Source organism: Diceros bicornis, chromosome 18 (assembly GCF_020826845.1).
Source record: "Diceros bicornis minor isolate mBicDic1 chromosome 18, mDicBic1.mat.cur, whole genome shotgun sequence".
Classification (NCBI taxonomy): Eukaryota; Metazoa; Chordata; class Mammalia; order Perissodactyla; family Rhinocerotidae; genus Diceros; species Diceros bicornis.
In genome coordinates, this window is record NC_080757.1 from 36,837,566 (window position 1) to 36,861,329 (window position 23,764).

Below are 23,764 nucleotides of genomic sequence, written 5' to 3' on the forward strand. Positions count from 1 at the left end.
CGCTGTGTCCATGCCCTTTTGTAGCGTGTCCTTGCTCTCTTCCTATTAAGCTCCCAGTAAGAAGTGTAGCACATTCTCAACTCCCTTGAATCTGGGCTGGTCTTGTGACTTCTTTGACCAATAGAATGTGGAAAAATGATGCGCAAGTTCTGGAGCCTGTGCCTCAAGATGCTTGCAGCTTCTGCCTTTATTCTCCTGGAGCACGACTGCCATGTGGAGAAGTTCAGGCCAGAACACTGAACGATGAGAGACTGCGTGGAGAGAGAGGTCCCACCTGTCCCTGCCAAGGCTCCAGACATGGGTGAGGACATCTCAGACCCTTCAGCTCAGTTGACCCTCTGACTAAATACATGCTTAGGAGCCCAGGTTAGACCAGCAGAATAACTGCCCACCCAACCCAAAGAATCATGAGAAATTATTGTTATAAGCCACTCAGATTTGTGGTGGTTTGTTACACTGCAATGGATAACTTGGAACAGCCCTCAGATTTAGGTCTAACGGTTAATGAGAGCTTGTAGCTTTGCACAGTCCCTTATGCAAGAACCTTAACTTTTGGGCGGCATAACTGAGTAATGTTTCTGTCCCTGCTACCTCTATTTCCAGTGCATACTTAGCAACTATGAACTGTGGTAGGAAGGAGGGTGTCCTCGTGTCCACAGCTGATTCACCAACAACACAACCATTTCAGAATTCCCCTCCACCCGGTCTTCTGGCCTGCTCCTCTGTGTTCCCAGGCTTATTCCTGAACTTCCTGAGTTAGGAAATGCCGGTTTCAGAGCCCTCTGCTTGGTCCATCTCGCCCTCAGCCCCTGCCCCTCAAGCATAGTAGCACCCTATTTAGCGTCAATATTCTGCAACAACTTTTGATTCTTCCCAGAGGTTATTGAGGGAGACAGTAGAGTCAAAGACACAGGCTTGTTCACAGACAAACCTGGGCTCAGTCTTTTCTCTCCTACACAGTCATTTGTGTGGCTGTGAGCAAGTTATTTAACCACTCTGAGCCTGTTTCCACACCTGCAAAAGAGGATATTAATAGCAGCTCCCTTAAGGTCATGGTGAGGATTAAATAAAGCAATGCAGGTAGAATGCTCAGCTCAGTGTTGGCAGGTAGTAGTTGTGACAGGCAGCTTGAATGATCTGGATGATCCCCACCTCCTGGGATTCACACCCCTGTGTAATCCTCTCCTCTTTAATTGAACTGGATTCAGTGACATGCTTCTAAGGAATAGAATATGACAGAAGCAGTGTGATGTCACTTCCAAGATTAGTTACAAAAAGACTCCTGGGTGTGGTCTCTTGCTCTCCAGTCACCAGCTGTCATGTCACGAAAACGCTGAGGCAGCCTGTGGAGGACATGACCAGGCGCGGAAGCCTGCCAGCAACCACGTGAGTGAGCTTGGAAGTGGATCTTCTGAGGCCTGCCAACAGCCACGTGAGTGAGGTTGGAAGTGGGCTCTCCAGCCACAGCAGAGTCTTGAGGTGACTGTAGCCCAAGCCGGTAGCTTGATGACAACCTCATGAGAGACCCTAAAGCAGCATCTCCTGTCTACGCCCAGCTCAGATTCATGGCCAACAGAAACGATGGGATAATTACTGTTGTTTTAAGCTAAGTTTGGGAGTAATTTATTATGCAGCAATAGACAATTAATACAAAGTACAAATATTAACTAGGAGATACAGAAAACAATCATTGTAGTGGATGCTGTGGCATGCCGCCCAGATTCTCCCCCCTTCAGGGTTCAGGCACTCATTCTCCCAGCTGCTGCAGAGTGTTTGGGCCAACAGCTCTCAGCTGAGTCCCTCTCCAGGAATTGCTCTCAGCTGAAGAAAGCCCAAAGTCCCACCTCCTCTCCTTCCCAGGGGCAGCCCACATCCAATGACTGGTTGGTGCAGACGTATAAAAATCTCAACCTGTTGCCTCAAGGTGGGACAATTTTGAAGAGCCTCCCTCTCCTGAACTCCCTGTGAGACCAGCTGAGGCCTTTCCTGTGAATGTTCAACTCTGTTCCCAACTTGACCTCTGTCCAATCCTATTTCCTTGAGGACTCTCCAGGTCTTGATTCTCAATACTCGAGTCAGTTCCTAGGGAACCTGATCTAATACAGTTGGTGCCAGGATTGGTTCAGGGAAGCAGACTCTAAATGAGATTTTGTCCCCTTGCTGGGCAGCTGGTGATGAAGACCCCATCACTAGTGGTAGGTGGAACTGACACTCCTCTCATGCTGAAGAGGTACTATTGTTCAAACTTTCACCAGTGGTGAACCTGTTGAAGGGGGGTGAAATATCACAGGCTTTTGAGAGGTTAGGGAAAGTACTTATTCTAAAGACAATGGACTCTGAAGACCATTGGTGAGTGCCCTTGATGCATTAGGGAAAGATAATGAATGGCCAAGGGTCTTTAATCACCAACAGAAGGCAAGTGTGAAAGTCAGCAGGCCCTGTGTTGTTAAAACCACCACATTTGTGACATTTGTTAGGCAGCATTAGAAAACTAAAACAGATGCAGGTACCTGGAAGCGGGGACCATAACAAACACCTAAAACTGTGGGAATGGCTTTGGAATTGGGCAGTGAGTGGAGGCTGGCAGAATTTTGAGGAGCATGATAGAAAAAGCCTAGATCGCCTTGAAGAGGCCTTTAGTAGAAATATGTATGTACGTTCAAGATGCTGCCAGTCAGGAGAATGTGAGGGAAATTACAGAGAGATCCTAAATTGCCTGAGAGACAGCCTTAATCTCCATGAACAGACCATTAGTAGAAACCTGGACGTTAAGACACTGACAGTGAGGGCTCAGAAGGAAGGGAGGAATATGTTACCAGAACTGGTGGAAGGGCGATTCTTGTTACGTAGCAGTAGAAAGCTTAGCAGAACTGGGTCTGGCAGTTATGTGGAAAACAGAACCTAGAAGCAATGAACCTGGATATTTAGCAGAGGAGATTTGCTAGGCAAAACCTGGTTTCTTTTTGTTGTTTATAGTAAAATGCAAGAGGAGAGCAAGAAATTAGGGGGAGAACTGTTAAACAAAAAGGAACCAGGACTTGATGATTTGGGAAATTCTCAGCCTATCCAGATTCCAAAATATACTAAAATTCAGAAATGGCTGCCAAAAACCGGCATAGAAAAAAGGCCGGGTACGTGGCTGTACAACCTTTGGCTGAAACTTCAGAAAGATCCAAAGGCCGGTCACGAGAGAAGCGTTGCGTTAGTTTGCTAGGGCTGCCACGACGAAGTACCTCAAACTAGGTGGCTTAAACAACAGAAATGTGTTGTCTCACAGTTCCCGAGGCTACACAGCCAAGACCCAAGTGTCAGCGGGATTGGTTCCTTCTGAAGACTGAGCCTCTGTTCCATGCCTCTCTCCTACGTCTGGTGGGTTGCCGGCAATCTTTGGCGTTCCCTGGCTTGTAGAAGCATCACCTCGATTTATGCCTCCATCTTTACATGGCGTTCTCCCTGTGTGTGTCTGTGTCCAACTTTCCCCTTTTTATAAGGACACTAGTCATATTGGATTAAGGGTCCACCCTATTCCAGGTTGACTTCATCTTAACTAATTACCTCTGCAACAACCCTATTTCCAAATAAGATCACATTCTGAGGTACTGGGGGTTAGGATTTCAACATATGAATCTCGGGGGGACACAATTCAATCTATATCAAGGGTATTATTCTTCATAGATCTCAGTCAAACCAGGGGGCTTCTAGAAAACTTAGGGAGTATTGCCCCATAGCGTTTTCAGCAGAAGCCAAATATAGAGAAGGGGTTATCCCAGAAAGATCTGTGGGAGAGTCTTTTGTCTAATGGAGTGAATCCTTGTGCAATCCATGCAAAGCCCACAAAGTTCTTGAGAAATTTATACCCGCAGAAATATCACGAGCTTGGATTGAAAGAGACAGAGTAGAGAACGAAAGAAGGCTTTGAGTTCCCCAAACTTTACTGGCAGGGAGAAGGCTGATAAATCTTTCATGAAAAAGGAAGAGTGACTCAGAGGGTGGATCCAAGAGCCCAGAGGGCAGAGTCAAGAGCCACGAAGTGTTATTCCTAGGCCTTGAAACCTAATAGAGTTTGCTCCACTAGATTTAAAAATTGCTTTAGACTGGTGACATTTCCCCCTTTTTGAACCAGAATATAACTGTTGTCCTATGCCTGTGCCACCATTGCATGTCGGGAGTGTTGGGGGCATATAACTTATCTGTTTAGTTTCACAGGTCCATGGATGGAGAGGAATTGGACCCAGGAGCTGTACTTAAAGGGTTATCCTCAGGGGATTCACATGCACCTGATTTAGAAGATGAAACTTTGGACTTTTGAGCTGATGATATTTCGATGAGATTTTGGACTTGGATGCTGTACTAGAATGAGACTCTTGGGAACCTTGGAAGGGGGTGAATTTATTTTGCATTTGGGAGGGATGTGAATCTTTGGGGGCCAGAGGGTGGACTGTGGTAGGCAGAATTCTAAAAATGGCCCCCCAAGATTGCACACCCTAATCCTTGGAACCTATGAATATGATGAGATTCTACTCCCATGATTATGTTGTGTTATATGGCACAGTTGACCAGACACCCTGAGCAGAACCTAGTCCAGCCTGCTCAGACTCCTACGTACAGAATTGCATGATAATAAATGAATGTTGTTTTAAGCAGCTGTTTGTGGAAATTATGTATGCAGCAATAGAAAACTAACTGCCTTGGCAGCATAAAAGGAGAAACTCTCTTCTCCTGCAGCCAGAAAGCAGAAAAGCTGAGGATCAGGCCCAGGACTTAATTATAAAAGTAGCAGAGCTCCAGATAAAGCGGGATCCTCATCCACTGCAAGCCTACTGTGACAAGGTCAGGGCCTGGTTGGGAAGAGGTGGGACCCTGAGATTTGTAATGGGGACATCTGGGTCCAGGAAGTCCCAGATCTCCCTGAACCTTCTGGGCCTGCAGAAGTGGTTCACTCCTCCCTGTAGGAGGCTAATGTTCCCCTCGTGCTTAAAGAAGATGCAGAGGCCTCTGCCTTCCAATAATGCACACCTCTCTGGATCTACCCCACCTCTCCTCCTGGCTACCAATAACTAGGGTCAAGTCACAACATAACTTAGCCAAGGAAGTGCTGGCCTTGCTAAAGGAAGAAAAGGACTGTGCCAGTTGTCAATGTTTGCTTCTCAGCTCCAACTATACCCTTCATTGCCTGCTCTGTAAGAATGGATCTGAGCCCTTTAAATATTTCTCATTTGCCAGTTGGCACAATGTTAAGCTTTGTCACTAGAGGACCATGGAGAAACTTTGCAAGAGAAAGGGGTTTTCTTTCCAAGTTCTAGTGTGCTCTCTCGGCAGGCTCCTGCAGCTTCTCCAACCCCTGGCTTCTGCAGCATGGGCAGCTTCTCGATTGTCCAGTTCTAGTGCGTGGCAGTCAGCATCACCCAGTGGCCAGCAGCCTTCCCCAGCACTCCCCTCAGGGAGTTTCATAGTGGACCGCCTCCAGTGACACACTTCTTCATGCATGGCTTTCCCAGGCATCCCAGAGGGCAGACTTTGGTGAGTTCTGCAGGGCAAATTTCCAGCAAGTCCCACCTGCTCAGCACCACAGTGACTTTCCTTCCATCCAGTGATCCATGACTGTGTCCTCTCTACGAAATCTGGATCTCAACCCTGGGGTGGCCTCCTTCTTGGGGCTCTGTCTCAGCATTAGGGGTAGTGGCTGCTCCTTATATCTGTTATTCCTTTACTCTCTCGAGTTCTCTTTGTTTTTTACTAGCCAATCCTTCATTACTCCAATTCCCTGTTATACTTCATTAGTCTATGTATTAAACGTTCCCTTTTCAAATTGCTGCGTGGTTTCTGTCTCCTGATTGGATTCTGTTGGATTCAGGCTCTGTATTCTGAAGTTGCAGGACCTAGCCCACATGGACTGACAGAAGCCAGGACAGTGTTATGGGACTGGATCAAGGGGTATAGGGTGGTGTAAGGTTGGGTAAGTGACAGTTTATTGTTATGGGAGCATTCTGGTAACAGACCCTAGCAAAGATCCCAGGAAACAGTGCTAATATGCTGCCAGGATGGCTGTTGGAAATTGGGAGAAAGCAATGGCCTACACTAAGAGAAGAAGAAAAGCTGAAACTGCTATGGAAGACAAAGAAATAAAGGCTCAGAGAAGTGGGCGTGCTACAGTGGATATACTATGAAGAGCGGGAAAATTGAACAGCTAACTGTATTCCACACGAGGGCCTGGAGGACACCTGTGGCCATATTAAAAGGACAAGAAATCTCCGGTGAGAGGGACACCATCATCCCTGAGAAGCTCCATGTGTCTGTCCTCTGTAGGTCAGAGCTGATGCTACACAACTAGACTCCCTAATAGCAACGGGGCTGATAGGGTCCTTACATAATAGAGGCCACATAGTAGCACATAAACATCAGAAGCAAGGTGGATTCAGTTATAATGAGTGGCCACGTCAGATTCGGGCCAGTGGGATGGCTGATCTGCAAAGAGCTATGGAGGTGATTAACAGAACATGGCAGGAGTGGGAGTCTCCCTTATATCCTCATTAAATTCACCAGGCCGGCCCCTGCAAAAACCAGACAGAGCCTAGGGGATTAAAATGGACCACTGCAAACTCAACAAGTAGTAGCCCCACTGAAACTGCCGTGCCAGATGTGGTATCTTTGCTAAAGCTGATTAACACGGCCTCGGGTACATGGTCTATGGCCATTGAGTCTACTGAATGCTTTCTTCCCCATCCCTGTCAAAGAGAATCAGAAAAAATTTACATTCCCTTTAGATGGATAGAAATATACACATGGTCTTATTCCCTCTCCCCTCCACCTGCATTATCCTTCCCGCCCTCTGATGTAATACACATAGTCCAAACGGACTTGACCGTCTGGATATCCTAAAGAGCATCACTCACATTGATCCACTGCATTGATAACATTATGTTAGTCAGACTGGATGGGCAAGAAGTGGCAAGTATTTTGGAGGCTTTGCTAAGACACGTGTACTCTAGAGGGTGGAAAATAAGCCATAAGAAGATTCAACGGCCTGCCACGACAGTGAAATGTCTAGAGGTCCAGTGATCTAGGGCATCCAAAATAAAGGACAAATTATTTTATCCTGCACTTCCCACCCCAAAGAAAGAAGTACAATGCCTGGTAGGCCTCTATGTGTTCTGCAGGCATCTTTCCATACTTAGTAAAGCTGCTTCAACTCATATAACTGATGGCACAAAGGGAAGCCAACTTTGAGTGGGGTTCAGAGTAAGAAAGAGTTCCTCAGCAGGTCCAGGCCATAGTCAAGCAGGCCTACCACCCAGCAGATAAGGGCCATACAACTTAGGGCATTAGAGGTATCTGTGAAGAAATTATGTGGAGTTTATGGCAAGCCCCAATAGGAGAGTTATGTAAACACATAGGGTCTGGAGCAGGTCCACACCATCTGCATAAGATCATTATAAACCTTTTGCAAAACAGCTCCTGGAATGCCACTGGACCCCGCAGAAACAGATCACCTGACCATGGCCATCAGCGTTCCCATCGTGAGCTCAGTTCTGTCAGACTCACCAATTCATAAGGTCAGGGGGCCTAGCAGCACTCTAAGATACAAAGACTATATCCAAGATTGAACCTGAGCAAAAACAGAGGGCACAAGTAAGTGGTACAAGCAAGCTACACAAGCATGTGGCCTCGATCTCTGTGTCATCCACCACTATTACCCTGGTTCCTCTCCTTTAGCTTACATGTATGGTGGCTACGTGGGAGTAGGGGGTGGGAAGGAGTCCTTTATGATCATCTGAAGGAAGAGAGGAAAAAGCAGAGCTTGGGTCACAGATGAGTTGGCTTGGTGGATGCAAGCTAGGAATAGACTTCTGCTGCCCTATAGTCCTACTCCGGGTAGTCCTGAAAAACGGCAGTGAGAGAAAATCCTCACAGTGAGCAGAGCTTTGGCTGTGCACCTGGACATTCACTGTGTGTGGAAAGAGAGGTAGCCTGAGGTACGAAGATACCAGAGACATGCACAGTGGTAAATGGCTTGACTAGTTGTCCAGTGGCTTGAGAAGTAAAGTTTGGAAGGTCAGATACAAGGAGGCATGGTAAAGAGACATGTGGATGGACCTATGGAAATAGGCATGAAACGTGAAGATCTTCACATTACACATTAATGCCTGTCAGAGAGCAACCGCCACGGAAGATGCACTACACAACTAAGTAGACAGAAGAACTAGGTCGGTTGATGTCAGCCTGACTCTGTCATTGGTCAACCCAGTGCTCACTCAATGGGTGCATGAATGGAGAACCATGGGAGTAGGGATTGAAAGCTATAACTGGGCCAAATAGCATGGGCTCCCACTCACCAAGATTCATCTAGCTACTGCCAACCAACCTGCCACTAAGAGACCAAAGCCCGCCCCTGATATGGCACCACCATTCCTCAGAGATCAACTAGATGACAAGTTGATTGCATTGGATCCCTTCCACTCTGAATGAGGCAACAATTCATCTTGACTGGAATCAACACATATTCTGGGTGTGGGTTTGTCTTTCCTGCCGCAGGGCCTGTGATGGTTAGTTCTATGTGACAACTTGACTAGGTTATAGTGCCCTTATTCAATCAAACACTAATCTAGGTGTTGCTATGACGGTATTTAACATCTACAGTAAGTTGACTTTAAGTAAAGGAGATTATCCTTGATAATTTGGGGAGGTCTCATCTCATCAGTTGAAGGGCCTTAGGATCAACACTGAGGTTATCCTGAGGAAGAAGAAATTCCACTGTGGACTGCAGCATCGGCTCCTGCACGACAGTGCCAGCCTACTGGCCTGCCTAACAAATTTTGGACTTATCTAGCCATCCCCCCACAATTGTGTAAGCCAATCTCTTGATATAGATATAGATATAGACATCTATATTTATATATACACACACATACACATCTCCTACTGTTTCTCTGGCGGAGCCCTGACTGATACAGGGCCTGTGCCAGCATCACTATCTGAGGGCTTATAAAAAAAGGGGGGGAGTGGGCAGTAAGCCTCCTGCTCCCAAATCACCGGTTCCTAGGGGACCCGACTTAAGGCCACAGCTAACTTGTCCCACATACCTGTTGTGCGGTATCCATTAATATGGATCTGATGTTAAAGACAAGACTGGGGAAGAAGAAAACTATTCAGGGTCTCAACTCTCTGGGCTGGTATTCTGTGCTGCCTACTGACGCCCAGTAAGTGTTAATAACCACAGATGGTGGTAAATCACATTTTGTAACGTTGTCAATGGGTGACAGGAATGGTAACCACAGAGTGTGGCCAGCCTGAGTGGGTGGGTACAGATTAATCCAAAGAAGACTTTTTCTAAAAAGTTTCCCCCTTGAGTAAACGGACAGGTGTTGATGTTTGGGATGGGGGTCAGGGGTCTCTGTAGGATGAATGCAGAAGCACAGCCCTCTGCAGTCCCTCATGTGTGAAGTGACCAGCTCAAGCCCTGAAAGGGGTCAGAAGCAGAGGAATGATAGCTTGAGCAGTCAGAGTAATGAGGGATGCTCCCCTGGAGTCAGGAATATTGAACTGAAAAATGAGAACAGTTGGTGTGCAGCATGTGGAAATTACTTTTCTTGCTTTCTGGTTGTGACTTTGTGAAAATCAGTTTAGGAAGCCACTGAGCTGCTTTGACTGATGCATGGATTTCACAGCTGGGGTTCTCCGTCTCACGCTGGGCCCAGGTGAGAGGATGTTCATTACTGTAGGCCGGCCCGGTGGTGGATTAAAATCCAGTGAACTCATTGGGGAAATGCCAGCCCAATGCAGGCCTGGAGCAGCAGAACTTTTACAGACCAGGAATGTAGGCAGGCTGAGGTGAATGACAGTGGCTTGGATTAGCAAATAATATCCCAGACAAATTTAGACCACAAAATAGTGCTCATCCTGGAAAGCTACAAAATTAGAACTTCAAACATCAGCTAGTTACAAATTAAGACTTTTTTATTTACCTTCCTTGCCCTCAGGGAGCCACATCTTTCTGCCCAGGTCGCTACCACAAGGAGAATGAATAGAATTATGTATTTGGGGATAATGTGACATGCTTGGGTTGGGTCTATTAAGACCCACACCCAGTGTCTTGAGTGAAAGAACAGGGCCCTTTTCAAAGGACTTGGTTTTTTCCACTTCTTTATGATCCAAGTTACTAAACCCCAGGGATGGGTCAGGAGAGAGCTGGGGACTTCAGGAGACCAATGGTGGAGCATCTGAAACCTCCATCGAACTCAGGGGCCCACTCTAGTGAATCCCGAGCCTGCTCCACGAGTTGAAGCACAGTTTGTGAGGATGACAGGAGAGCAGGCTCCCCAAGGCCACCTGACCAGTCTACAGCCCCTTCTGCCTCCTCTGCTCTCCTCCAGCCCAGGCCTCTCACCACCATACGGCCCCTCTGCCTGTCCCCCATCCTCCCAGGTCTCAATCTCCACGTCCTTACCCAGGCCTGGGCCCTGGGCACATGCTCCTCCTCCTCTACCCTAGCTACATTCCTCCACTTTGGTGTTCTAGACTGATGTGCAGGGCAATCACCAGGAGACACTGTTCTCCATGTGACAGGGGGATAGAGTCAGGCAGGTGGGCTTTTGGTTCAAGAATCAGAACTCTGTAAGTCAAAACTCCACATTTCACCTTCCTTGGAGTCTCACCTCTCATTTTACAGGTGAGGAAAGTGACTCCCGGAGAGAAGTGACCTCAAGGTCACACTGCAAGTTCATGGCAGAGCTGAGGCTACATCCCAGGATGTCAGTCCCAGGACCTCCCTGTGGCACTCCTTTCTCATCCCTTTGCTTGCATATGGGTATTTCTCTTATTCTAGTCTTTCAAAGTAATACACAAATTCTAATTCCTTCATATTTTAAAGGAGGGGAAGCAATATAGAGACTGATCCAACAAAGAGCAATAGGTTCCAACTTCATTTTTATTGGATACTCATTCTATAATGGCATGTTTAATACAAGGTGCCATTCTGACTTGGGTTTGTCTTGTACATCCTCAGCACCCCATGCCAGATGGCGGGATCAGGAAGTCTGGGAAACAGTTTTTTCACCAGTGGATAAGTCACACACGGATAATCAAGAATCAAATGCTCAGATTCACCAGGCTATACTTCTGATGCCTAAGAATGGAGAGAGAAATCGAAACTACCTCTTCTCTCCTTGCCTAGGATAAATGGAACAACTAGCCCCTGGTTTCCCTCCAGGCTATGCGGAGATTTTGAAGAATTCAGATCTTCACTGCTGCTGCCTAGCACGGTCTGTCTGCCTGTCTCTCCTTTCCTCCCTCTCCTGCCCAGGTAGGTCTGGTCTTGCTGATGGATGCTGCCGGGTCAAGGCTGAACATAATAATGGCCTTCCCCAGATTGCTGCTTGGGTGCCCCCCTCAGGCAGCTGGGAATTCAGGTCTCCAGCTTCCCCAGCAAGTCACCTCAAGGTGATAGAAATAGTGACCATGTATGGAAAGAGTACCAGCCTAGGAAATGGGGTTCTAGTCCTAACTCAGCTTCTATCCCAACCCACCTTTCTGGGCCAATCATTCACCCTTCAAAACCCAGCTCAAGCACTACCTCCTCTGTGTATTTGATTTTTTCCCAAGCACAGCTGGTCCCTCCTCCTCTGCCACTCCTGCACTCTGCATATAACTGTCACAGTTCTTATCACGTCATTTATAATTAGTGGCAGACTTGTGTCCTAGTCCTACTGTGAGCTCCTCAATTGAAGAGAATTGTCTTGATCATCTCATCTTTCTAGCTATAGCAAGGGCAGGTACTCAATATACAAATAAACAATTATGGAATCACTCCAAAATGAGAGAGTTGGGTTCGGTGACCTTGAAGGTGGCTTCCTTATTTAAGAGTCTGTGATGACTCCAATCTCTCTTCCAGGATGATTGGGTCTTGATGCCTGAGAGGCACAAAAGTGAAAGACCCAGGATTCCTAATTCCTTGGTTCTTCAAACCAAGCATACTTGATCCAAGCATCCCAACCTAGTTGATCTCTGAGTTGGACACAAAGAAATTACACATATACATCATATACACAGGTATGACAAGGATTTGGGGGTTAGATGTGACTCTCCTCCTTCTGTGAGAGTAGATCAGTCATCTGAAAGCATTTTGAAGTCTGTCATGACAGTGTCCCTATGAGATGGTATTTCTCTAATAGGTGAGAAGATGGAGTGGTTCTCCAAGGGAACGGGAATGGAGGCAAAGAATATCTAGAGGGGTTGAGTGCTTTGCTCAACCACACACAAGTTGAAGGGCGATCCAGATTCTCGGCTGGCACTCTCAGTTCCAGCTCTGGGTTATCTTGACCAAAGAAAGTCTTGACCAGGCTGTCTGCAATCTACCACAACGGGTGCAGCCAGCCATTTCCTCTCTGAACTGTTTGGGGGCAGCAGGGATCTGGGAAGAGATACTTTTGATGTGGTACTTTTAAGCAGAGGGTCTTCCTTGGTGTGGTTTGGATCATTGCCATGGTGTGTTTGGATAATGGCTAAATTAGCCCTCCAGAAAGACTGGGAATGAAGGATGTCTAAATATAATATGCAACTCAGTTTGAGAACTGCCTGTGGGTAGAATGGAAGAACCCCATCTAGAGGTATAAGATAGTAGAGATATCAAATCCACCTCTCATCCCCACTCTCCCAGCTCTGGGCATTTTTTAAAGGCAGAGAAAAAGCACAGGCAGTAGGGGTCAAACCAGGTCTCTGGGCATTTCTGCCCCTTCCAGGTACCAGAGAGGAAAATGCCATTGGGAGTAGGGGAGAGCATGCAGGGAGGACAGTTGCTGCCAGGCTGCAAATGTTGAGCAAGATTGTGCAGGTAATTTGTGGAGCCAGTAGGTGTGCGCTTATAACACTCTGGACCCGTGGAGACAGCTCTTTTTAGAAACTTTCCAGTTTTCTGGCATTTCACTAATTTAGCCAAATCACCCCTGGCAAAAAGTCTGGCTGTCCTTAGCTCCAGGGTGGATTCAATTTAATCTGAGGTACAGTAGGAGAATGTTGGAGTGTTCGTCGCCCTGAGCTGGACGACAAACACGTGGGCTCGGTCCGGCTGGGCCTTAACTTTCAAGGTAACCTTGACCTTAGACAAGCCAGCCCCCCTCTCCGGGCCTAGGCTTCCTCATCAGTAAAATGCACAGGGTTGACCTATAGGCTCTCTACACCCTCTGCGCCACAGGATGTCATCCTATAGTTCTGGGATTGGCTCAGACAGAGGCAGGGGAGTGTTACCCAAGCACGGAGGAAACGCTCCTCGACCAGCGGAGGCGGGGACCCAGCCCTCCTTCCCCCGTTGGCTTTTGGCCCCCAAGTTGCCAATTCTCAGTTGAGCAAGCGTCCGGGGCTGTAAAGGAGATCCATGGGAGACAATGCGCCCTCCCACTGCGAGCTGACGCCTGCGCTCAGGGCAGCACCACGTCTGGCGGGGAAAGGGCGCGGACGCGGCGGGGACGCGGCTCCCGGGTCGCGGGCGTGGCGGGCGCAGCGGGGACGGGGCCTCCCAGGTCGCGGGCGCGGCGGGCGCACTGCTGCCGGGTCGCGGGCGTGGCGGGCACGCGGGCTCCTGGGTCGCGGGCGCGGCGGGCGCACTGCTGCCGTGTCGTGGGCGCGGCGTGGACGGGGGATCCCGCGTCGTGGGCGTGGCGGGCACACCGGGTCGTGGGCGCGGCGGCGGGGACGTGGGCTCCCGGGTCGCGGGCGCAGGGCTCCTCGGCCCCACCCCGCCGTGGCCCGGCGCAGCCCCGGGAGGTCGTCGCTCCCGGCGACGGTGCCCGGCCCGGGACGTGGCGCCTGCAGAGGCGTGGCCGGGGCTGGGCGGGGGCCGCTGCCGCCGGATGCCGGGTCCTCCCCGCGGACGAACTCGTCCTTCCTGGACGTGCCACGCTCCGCGCTGCGCCGACCACAATCCAGGAATTGGGGGGAACGCCCGGCGGGCGCCGAGGCGCGTGCGAGGCCCGGGGTTCTGTGGGGGCGGCGAGCCGAGCGCGGGAGAGGGGGGCGGCCATGGCAACGCGTGTGGGCCGGGAGGGGACGCGTGTGAAACGCTCCTTTCTCCACATTTCGCTGCTCCGGCCCCCACTCACCGCCCCCGCCGCTTGAATAGCTGTTCTGTCTCGGCGGATCCCCGCGTCGGGGGCGCCGATTGTTTCACTCCCAGACTGGCTGGCTCTGTTGAATTTCCAGACGCCTCTTTGGGACAGGTCCTGGGGGAGGAGAGTGAACTCTGTTTTCAGGAAAAGCCAGGCACAAATATCCTTGCCTCTGCGCTCGTCTCTTTGATCCTCTTGTGCCGTCCTGACCTGAGATGTGGCAGGAACAATGACCCCATTTCACAGATCGCAAAACTAAGGGGCGAAGTGATTTAGCGAAAAGCACATCGCGAGATACTACGCACGGAAACGGGAGAATTCCTATCGCTCCACTGTCGGTCCGCGAGTGAGGCTCTGGGAAGCCCTCCGTTGCTGGGCTCAGAATTGGACAGGCCAATGTCCCTCTTTTTCTGCCTGCATCCTCTGGTGAGGGAATGGCACGCTTCAAGGGTTTCCAACCCATGAGGGAGGGAGGACCGAGGTCCTGGACTCTGCTCTGGGCTCCCTGGCTTCCTTTTGCAGGATGACTCCACCCTCCCCCTCCTGTCTTCTCCCCACCCTCCACCTTTCCCTGCATCACTTCATTAAGATCAGAGACTAAGGACCAACGGTTCTGTTGTCTCATGAATAAATCTGATTAAAGACCACTTGAGTGTTCTAATTTGGGCAAACCCCTTTCCCATTCTGGGCCTCAATTTCCCCATCTATATAAGAGGACTACGATGCCTTCCAGCACTAATAGTCCAGGATTCTAATTCAGATACTTTCTCTGCCAGCAACAGCCTGCCATAAAGAGGTACATTTTCTTCCTTTTCTCTGTATTATAATTATACTTGCCTCCCCAGCACCTGTGCACCTAGTACTCAATAAAAGTTTATTTAATAAGTATAAAGCTAGCCTTTAACTGTCCCCTCTCTCCTAACAAATTCCTAATGATGACCAAAAGCAAGAAGAGAAAAATAAATGTGTTTTTCAACCTTGTCTAAGCACTTCTACAACACCCTGTGTGAGGAGGAGCTGACGGCCACCTCCTGAGACTCGTGGGGCAGCAGAAATAGCTCAGTTCAGAAGCTGAGTTTGAATTTGATCTCTGCCCCTTCCTGACTGCTTCTGGTCGCCTCTTTGAACCTTTGGATCCTGAGGCGTTCCCTGGTCCATGGATATCTCAGAAACAATGGTCCCCATTTTACAGATGACAAAATCAAAGAAGTGAAGTGACTTGGCCAAGAGCACACCACAAAATGTGATGGTAGACGCAAGACCGTTTCCTCGTTTGTTTGATGAAGATAACGGTACTGCCTGTTTCACAGGACTGTAGGAAGCTCCGCTGGAATAGAAGGGGAGGCCATCTGTAAGCTGTGAACTGCAGTAGCAGCAGTAACACTGGAGCCTGGTGTGGAGCAGAGAGAAGCTTCCTCTCCTCAGGCATTTGCATCCGACCCGTAAACAGGGCTGGGCATAGGCATCGGACACGCAGGATGAACAAGACATGGGGTTTGCCTTGGAGGAATTGACACTGCAGGGAGGGGACAGCCGGGTACACAGCTTAGCACAACACCTCAAGGTGGTTTTCTTTTTTTTAAATATATATATATATAATGTGTGTGTGTGTGAGGAAGATCAGCCCTGAGCTAACATCCATGCTAATCCTCCTCTTTTTGCTGAGGAAGACCGGCTCTGAGCTAACATCTATTGCCAATCCTCCTCCTTTTGTTTTCCCCAAAGCCCCAGTGAATAGCTGTATGTCATAGTTGCACGTCCTTCTAGTTGCTGTATGTGGGACGCGGCCTCAGCATGATCAGAGAAGCTGTGCGTCGGTGCGCGCCCGGGATTCGAACCCGGGCCGCCAGCAGCGGAGCATGCGCACTTAACTGCTAAGCCACGGGGCCGGCCCTCAAGGTGGTTTTCATAATGTACACAGCCATGCTGCTGGGGCTCAGGCGGGAAGGCAGCGCCGCCCCCCACCTCCCAGGATATAGTGGGTTTGTTTGTTTGTTTTGTTTTAACATCTCTGCCATTATTGGCAGCTCCCTTAAGGGAAACATGCACAGCTCAGGACTTGCCACCCTTCACCCAGCTTGAGTGCCACACGTAAGGGAGAGGTCAGTTGGGTGATTCCCCTGTCCCTTTTTCTTGGGGTCTTGGGGTCCCCTGTGTGACTTTTCCCAAAGGCCTCAGGAACAAGTTTGCTGGCTTCCCTGTGGCTCAGCTTCAATCTGCATTGGAAACACAGCAAGTGGTCATATTTGGAGTGTTTGGTTTTTTATCTCGTACTTGAGTAATACTCTAAATGTTTTCAATTTATTTTTCAAATAAACTTACATTTATTTATACATGTATATGGTTCCAATACACGTGCATGTGGTACAAAATTCAAAAGATACAAAAGAGAAGACAGTGAAAAGTAAGTCTCCCTCCCTCCTCTGCCCTCATGCCTCCTAGTTCCTGTCCCCAGAGGTAACCACTTGTGTTAGTTTTTTATATATCTTTCCAGAAATCAAATATTCTCTTTTAGGAATTTTTAAAAAGCAGTGTTTGTCAAGACATGCTCTATACACCACCGCAGTCAGAACCACCAGAGCGCTGGCTCCCAGGTCACAGACATTAAAGTTGGAGAACACTGCTTTGAAGAATTTGACAGCTATCATCCTGTGGTTGGAAGGATATTTCTGTATGTTCCTATTTCTAGGTGAGGAGACAGAGGCCAAACCAGATCGAATTCATGCCAGATCTAGAACCAGAGTTTCCAGCACTTTCAGCTACACTAGTGTTTTGCAGACGGGGTGTGTGTATGTGTGTGTGTCCTTAGCAGAAAATCCTTTTTCGAAATGAAATCATACCTGGAAACACACATGTGAAATAAATAAAAGCAGAGCCCCTCCTCCTGTTGAAGTGGGTCTGGGGTGGGGGGAACTCACCAAGCCTCCCCTGCCTATGGCAGCCCCTGTGGGGCTTAGAACCCAGGGGATGAAAGACCACAGTCTCATCTTAGGTGATATCCTGGAGGTGACAGGAATTTGGTATTGGGATGGTCAAATCCAAGGTGGGAGAAAGGAATTGGAAGTTCCAGCTCAGCTGTCTCCATGTCAACCCTGGATACTGCCAGTGCCTGGTAAACTCCAGTCCTCCTCACAGCCCTCAAACTCACAGAGGGCTGTTGTATGGAGAAGGCGGCTTGGAGCCCACGAGTCTCTAAGAAGAGAGGTGGCCGGCCTCCTTGGAGCATCCACATCCCAATCAATTCAAGCGTATTTATGGAGACCTCCAATGTGTCCAGCACAATAAACTCCAAGCAGTTTAAAACTAGTCCCCTCCCTCCCTTTGCTCTCAATATAGGTGGAGAGAGAAGACATAAATAGAAGTGATAACAACATTAGGCAGGTGTGTGCCGGGTCAGGGGTAAAGGCAGGTGGGCAGGCAGGTAAGAGGTTTCTGAATGCGGAGGGGTGGGAGAAGGCCTGGGGTGGGAGGTGGAAGGAAGGCTGGGGCTGGGTGGAAAGGACCTGCAGGAGACACCACCTTCTGGGGGAAGCTGGACCATTCTCACTGGAGAAGCGTCAGAGTAAAAGAAATGGCAAATCGGGACCTGAACTCAAGCCCAGTTAATTCAACTAACTGCCATGAGGGACCTGGGTTAGAGTTTACGTCTTTGCAGCAAAAACTTCCATCCTTCAAGCTCGGTTCTCCATAAATAACAACTTGATCCTTCCAGTGGTCCCCCTGGCTCGCTTGACTCCATCCACACATTGGCCTCCTGCACTTGTTCCCTCTGCTGGAAGGGTCTTCCCCTGGGTATCTGCACAGCTGGATCGCTGTGCCCAACACCTGATCAGCGAGGCTTTCTCCAAGTGCCCTTGATTAAATAGCACCCCTACCCCACTCTCAATACCCACTTTATGTTCTCCATAGCATGTATCGCCGTCTGGCATGCTATATATTTGCTTGTTGGTTGCCTCTCCCATTAGATGTGAGTTCCATTAGGGCAAAAATTGTCTGTGCCCCTGGTGCCTAGAATAGCACCAGACACATAGTAGGTTCGCAATAAGCATTCGTTGAATGAATGCATGAGTGACTCTGTCTTAATGATTCTCCGTAGACTCCTCCCTAGGATGGGGAGGGGTGCTCACGTGGGCCCGGAGCTTTGGTTTCATGGACAGCGGTAGGAGCCAACTACGTCCTCGTGCAATTTCGCCGTGTCACGAGCAGTTGTAACAGCACAATTATAAATCTCACCAGAAGGTACAAGTGTCAAGTTGAACCAGCTCCTCAGGGTGGATGATGAGGATCCTAGGGGGAGAGGGGAAGACCCTTCCCCACCCCTGGGGGAGGGGTCCCTTGGAAATGGACCACCACAGGGGTGGGAGGAGCAGGTGGAGTACGTGGCTCCCTGCTTCCTGCACGGTGCTCACTCACCACAGACACTGAGCCGGGGACTGAGAGAGAGGGGCAGTCATGCATGATGGGAGTGTCAGGGAGGCTGCCAGCCAGGTGTCCTCTCCTCTCCCTGGACTCGGTGCCCTTAACCTGCCCTTGGCTTCTCAGATGAATCAGCAAATTCCAGTTTCTGGGGTTCGTTGTGACACTTCCCTGGGGCCAACTAGAGGATCTTGCACAACATTAAGTAACACACCTACAAGTGCAGGAGGCTCAGAAAGCTAGCAGTGGCCTGGGGACAAGAGTCATCAAGGGCCAAGCCTGTGTCTCTGTATGGAGACCCTCCAGCCCAGTCCCCAGCTAGTACTGGGAACTTGGGGATGGGGGGGGTCCCCAGCCTTGGCTGAAAATCAGCACCTCAGGTACAAGCAGTTGAAGAAATACAGTTTCAAGGCAGCAAATCCTCACAGAAAAGGAATGCAGGTGTGCCACACTTTAGGCCACCACTTACAGGAAAACTAAGTATCTCCAAGGAGAAGCAAAGGGGTGATTCCTCATTGTAGAGAAGGCTGCTCCGTGGGGACGTTGTGCATGTGCGAGCTCCCCTCGAACACTAGAAATCACCCCCTTTGTAAATGTTCAGCTTCCACATAATCATCATTTGAAATGTGGCACTTTCTGACTGACGATCTGCCTTCAAAGCCATGAATACTCTCACGCATACACATTCTCATCAGATTCTCAGAGGAGCCCGTGAGGGACCTATAATGATCCCCATTTTACAGATGAGAAAACAGAGGCCTGGAGTGGGGAAGTCACACAGTTCGGCCAGGCCTATGGACTTGAAGCCCTTCCCAGCATGTCACACTGTCCCCATGTGATTCCTACAACAGCTCTGGGAGGCTGATACAGAGCAAGAGCCTACAGTCCACGTGGTGGATGAGAAACCGAGACCCAGAGAGGCAAAGGCTCCAGACAGATACCCTGACTCTGAGCCCAGGCTTTGGGGTCAGACAAACGTGGGCTCGCGTCCTAGGTTCACCAGTCACTAGCTCTGCTTGGCACATACTTGGCCTCTGTGGGCCTCAGTTTCCTCATCTCTAAAGTGGGGATAATAACACCTCTGTCATGGGGAGCTGCAGGGTGAACTGAAGTGATGGATGTTATTGCTCAGAGCAGTGCCTGACACGTCGCTGCTATTATTATGCCTGTCATTCTTGTTATTTTTACAGCATCTCACACTTCTCGTGAAATATCCACAGAGACGTGTGACGGAGAGTCTCCTCCAGGGACAGGCAAGATGTCACCCCCTCCCTCCTCCCAGCCTTTCCCTCCCCTCACCACCCTCACCCCATCTGGAAGGTCACACCAGGCTGGTTAGGGTTCTCTCCTAAGCCCTAGGAGCCGCCCTGCCACCTCCTGGCCCCACCTCAGAGCTGCCCAGCCGCCTTGGCTGAGGATGAATGGCATCCCCACGCCCCCCCCCCCCCCGCCCCCGGCATGTGGTCACCCTGCCTCCACCTGTGGCGGGGCCTGGAGCCGGACGAGCCTGGCAGGCTGCCAGCGCTTCCTTGGTAGGACGCCCCGGCACTCCCTGCGGGCCCCTCTATTCTGGGAGCTGTAATTTAGACAGCCTTCCCCGCCCCAACTGCTATCTGTGGCAGCAGTCACCGTTCCCCCGGGCCCTGCCCACCCCCCACTAGACTGCCTTTTCATAAACAGCTCCCGGGCTGCCCTGTTATCTTGGGCGCAGTGGCTCTGGGGAGGAGGCCCTGCCACCCTGGAGATACAAATGACCCCTTAGGGAAGCCAGCCCGATGTGGGCAGAGTGGGATGGAACCCTCACCCATGACAGCCCAATATAGCAGCCCTCAGGACCTGACCCTGAAGTCGGCAGGGGTGGGTGGAGTGCAGAAAAGAAAAGAGCCTGTCATTATCCTCCCAATACCCTGGGGACTGTCTGTGGTCTTCCCAAAGGCCCCTGCTCAGCCACAGGGCCATGAAAAGAAGGGGCCAGTCAATAACAGCAACACAAGTGGTCTTTCTAAACTACAAATGTGACTGTGTCAATCGCCAGCTCCAAACTTTCAGTGGTTCCCCACGGCCCTTAGGGATGAAGCTCATAAGACCCTCTGCCTTCTGCCTTTTCTACCACCTCCCTCACCTCAGGACGTTTGCACAAGCTCCCCCCCTGCCTGGACAAAGTTCGCCTCTTCATCGAACTCCTACTCATCCTGCAGGTCTTGGCGTAGAAGTCACTTCTCATGGGACCTTCCCCTGACATCACCACACATACACACTCCTCCTTGGTCTTCCCCTTGGACTGGGATGGGTGTCCTTCCCCTGTTCACCAGAAGCACAAGGTCCTATGCACCTGTCCGTCTCCCTAGCTGACTATAAGCACTCCCAGGGCAAGAACTCTGCCTGTTCATATTGTTTCTCCAGCACCTAGCCCAGTCCTGGCATACAGCGAGTGTTCAAGAAAAATTTGTTGAAAGAATGTATGAATGAATAAATGAATGGTCCCTCTGCCCCTCCAGGATGAGGGGGTCTCTTGGGGGGGCGGTATTTGCTACCTTGTGCCCTTCATTTTCCCAGAAAGCCCCCTATTCAGTATTCTGTCCCTGTGTCCTCTAAACATAACTTCAGGCTTGCCGCACTGTCTGTCCATCCTGATCTTGAAAATACGGTTGCTAGGGCCAGGGGCCTGGTGGTAGGGAGCCCTGAGGGGCTCTGAGGATGCTCTGCGGGGCAAGGCAGGCCTCCTTGGGTTGAGAGGGAGGAGGGCACAGAAAGAGAGTCCTCAGGCTATCACTTACAGGCAACAAATCTGTTACTGGGAGGCAGGGCGGGTGTGCATGGCACAGGGCAGGTCAGGGTCTTATTCTGGCAATTTCTGCCGTGACATGGAGACATGCTTTGTATTTTGCTTGCTCCAAAGAGGAAAATCTAGAAGGATAACCTACAACTACAGCAACGAGGGGAGTTAGATGATTCCCCGTTATCCCCATAGATCCCTGGAGGACCTCTGAAGTTTGATTACGCCTGCATCCAAATTGCATTTCCTCCATCGTTTCTCTCATCCTGCAGTTTCACCTGAATTTGCCCCAGATCGCCTGCCCCAAATAGAGGCTGGAAAATACGGTCACTGCAGCTGCTTCTGCCTCCTGCGGGCACGAGACCCACTCCCAGGAATACAGCCACGGAGCCAAGGTCTAGGGCCCAGGCCTTTTAGGGAGAGAATAAGAGAGCAGCGGGGGCTCAGCACGCCCCTCCCTGCCCCTGGAGGCAGCGTGACTGGGTGGCCAAAGGAAGCCAGGCCTGGTGAGGACAATAGATCTAGCGGCAAAATATATCAAGTGTGTGGTCTGGGTGAGTCACGTGATCCAGACATGCTCCCATCTCCGGCCCTTTGCACCTGCTGTTCCCTCTGCCCAATGCTCTTCCCCACAGACTTCTGCAGGGTGTGGCCCTCAGGTCTCCGTTTAACTGGCCCCTTCTCAGTCAGATCTTCCCTGGTCCCCCTACTTAAACCGAGCCTCCCTCACTCCCATCCCACTTCCGTGCTTTATTTTTCTCCATAGCACTTACTGCTGTCTGACATACTGGGTTCTTTCTCCTCCTCCCTCCCTCCCTTTCTCCCTCCCTTCCTTCCTCTGTCTGCCTCCTTTCTATAGACTGGAGACTGGAATATCAATTGTGTTTACAGATATACCCCTGGTTTAGTTCTCTATTGCTGTGTAACGGATTACCTTAAAAATTTAGCAGCTTACAACTAGCATTTATTGAGTGACATGGAGGTGGTGGTGCGGCCTGGGGACCAGTCTCTGGATGCGGGCTGGCTGGCACGGCGGCTCTCATGCAGCTGGTGTCTTTCCTTTGCGTTGGAGGCCGCCTCCGCAGAGGGTGCCGGGCGCGGGCAGCTGGAGGCGGCGGAGTCCGGTGTGCAGGTGGTGTGGTGTGTGCGTATCCAGCCCCTGGACAGGCCGTTTCCCCAGCGACCAGAGAAATCCAGGCCGAGTTCTTCAGTGCAACCAGTGGTTTTGGACTTTCTGGCGATTTTGGCATACGACTCAGATGCTGTGCTGGATCACTTTCCATATCCAGATCCTTCTCAGTGGACAGATGAAGAATTAGGCACCCTTCCTGTTGATGAAGACGGAAACCATGGACTCAGCTCTTTACAAGAGGCAGGTGAGATTTTCAAGAAATTATGGACTTCATATTGTACATTAAAGTTGTAAATTAAAGTGTTTTAGGGCTGGTCCCGTGGCTTGGCGGTTAAGTGCGTGCGCTCCGCTGCCGGCGGCCCGGGTTCGGATCCCGGGTGCGCACTGATGCACTGCTTCTCTGGCCTGGCCGCGTCCCACGTACAGCAACTAGAAGGTTGTGCAGCTATGCCATACAACTGTCTACTGGGATTTTGGGGGGAAAATTTAAAAAAATAAAAAAATAAAGTGTTTTGGTCAAGAATGAGAAAAAAACAAAAAACTAGCCTTTATTATCTCCCAGTTTCTGCAAGCCAAGAATCCTGACGAGGTGACAGTCATCTCAAGGCCTGACCGGGGCGGGAGGGTCTGCATCCAAGCTCACTCCTGTGGGTGGTGACAGGCCTCAGGTCTGCCCTGGCTGCTGGCGGGAGGCCTCTGTTCCTTGCCTGCAGGCCTCCCTATAGGGCACACAACATGGCAGCTCGCTTCTCCCAGAGCAAGTGATCCAAGAAAGAGGGAGAGTAAGAGAGCACTCAAGACGGAAGCCACAGTCTTTTATAACCTCTATTGGAAGAGACGTCCCTTTGCTTCTACCCAATGCCACTGGTCACTCAGACCAACCCTGGGACAGTGTGGGAGGGGACTGCCCAAGGGTGTGGACACCAGGATGCGGGCATCATTGAGGCCATCTTGGAAGTTGCCTACCACAATTCCCAACACACACTTGGCCTGCAGAAGATGCTCAATAAACAGTTGTAGAATGAAAGAATGAGGGTAGGAATGATTTCAGCAGAATGCGTAGCCTGGGCTTCGGTTCCCACAGGGAGCTAATAGCCCGGACCACTGCCCCATCCCTGCAGGACCCTAAACACGTTCCGCTTTCCTCAACCCCCTCCCTGCCCCCACGATGCCCTCTTATAATTCAACTCCACCTCTTCCCAGCTGCGGGACCTTGGGCAAGTTTCCAAACTCACAGGCCTGTTGTGGGGATTAAAAGAGATGAGGGTGTAAGCATCGTAGTGGCTGACACACATGAGCCCTCAATAAATGCCCATCGTGGGCAGTACTGTGTGTTACTAATCC

General features: G+C 50.2%; 1 pseudogene; it reads left to right on the forward strand.

The window, feature by feature from the left end:
- Nucleotides 1–19,929: 19,929 nt before the first annotated feature.
- Nucleotides 19,930–23,549, forward strand: LOC131417932 (NADH dehydrogenase [ubiquinone] 1 beta subcomplex subunit 2, mitochondrial-like; annotated as a pseudogene).
- The last annotated feature ends 215 nt before the right edge of the window (nucleotides 23,550–23,764 follow it).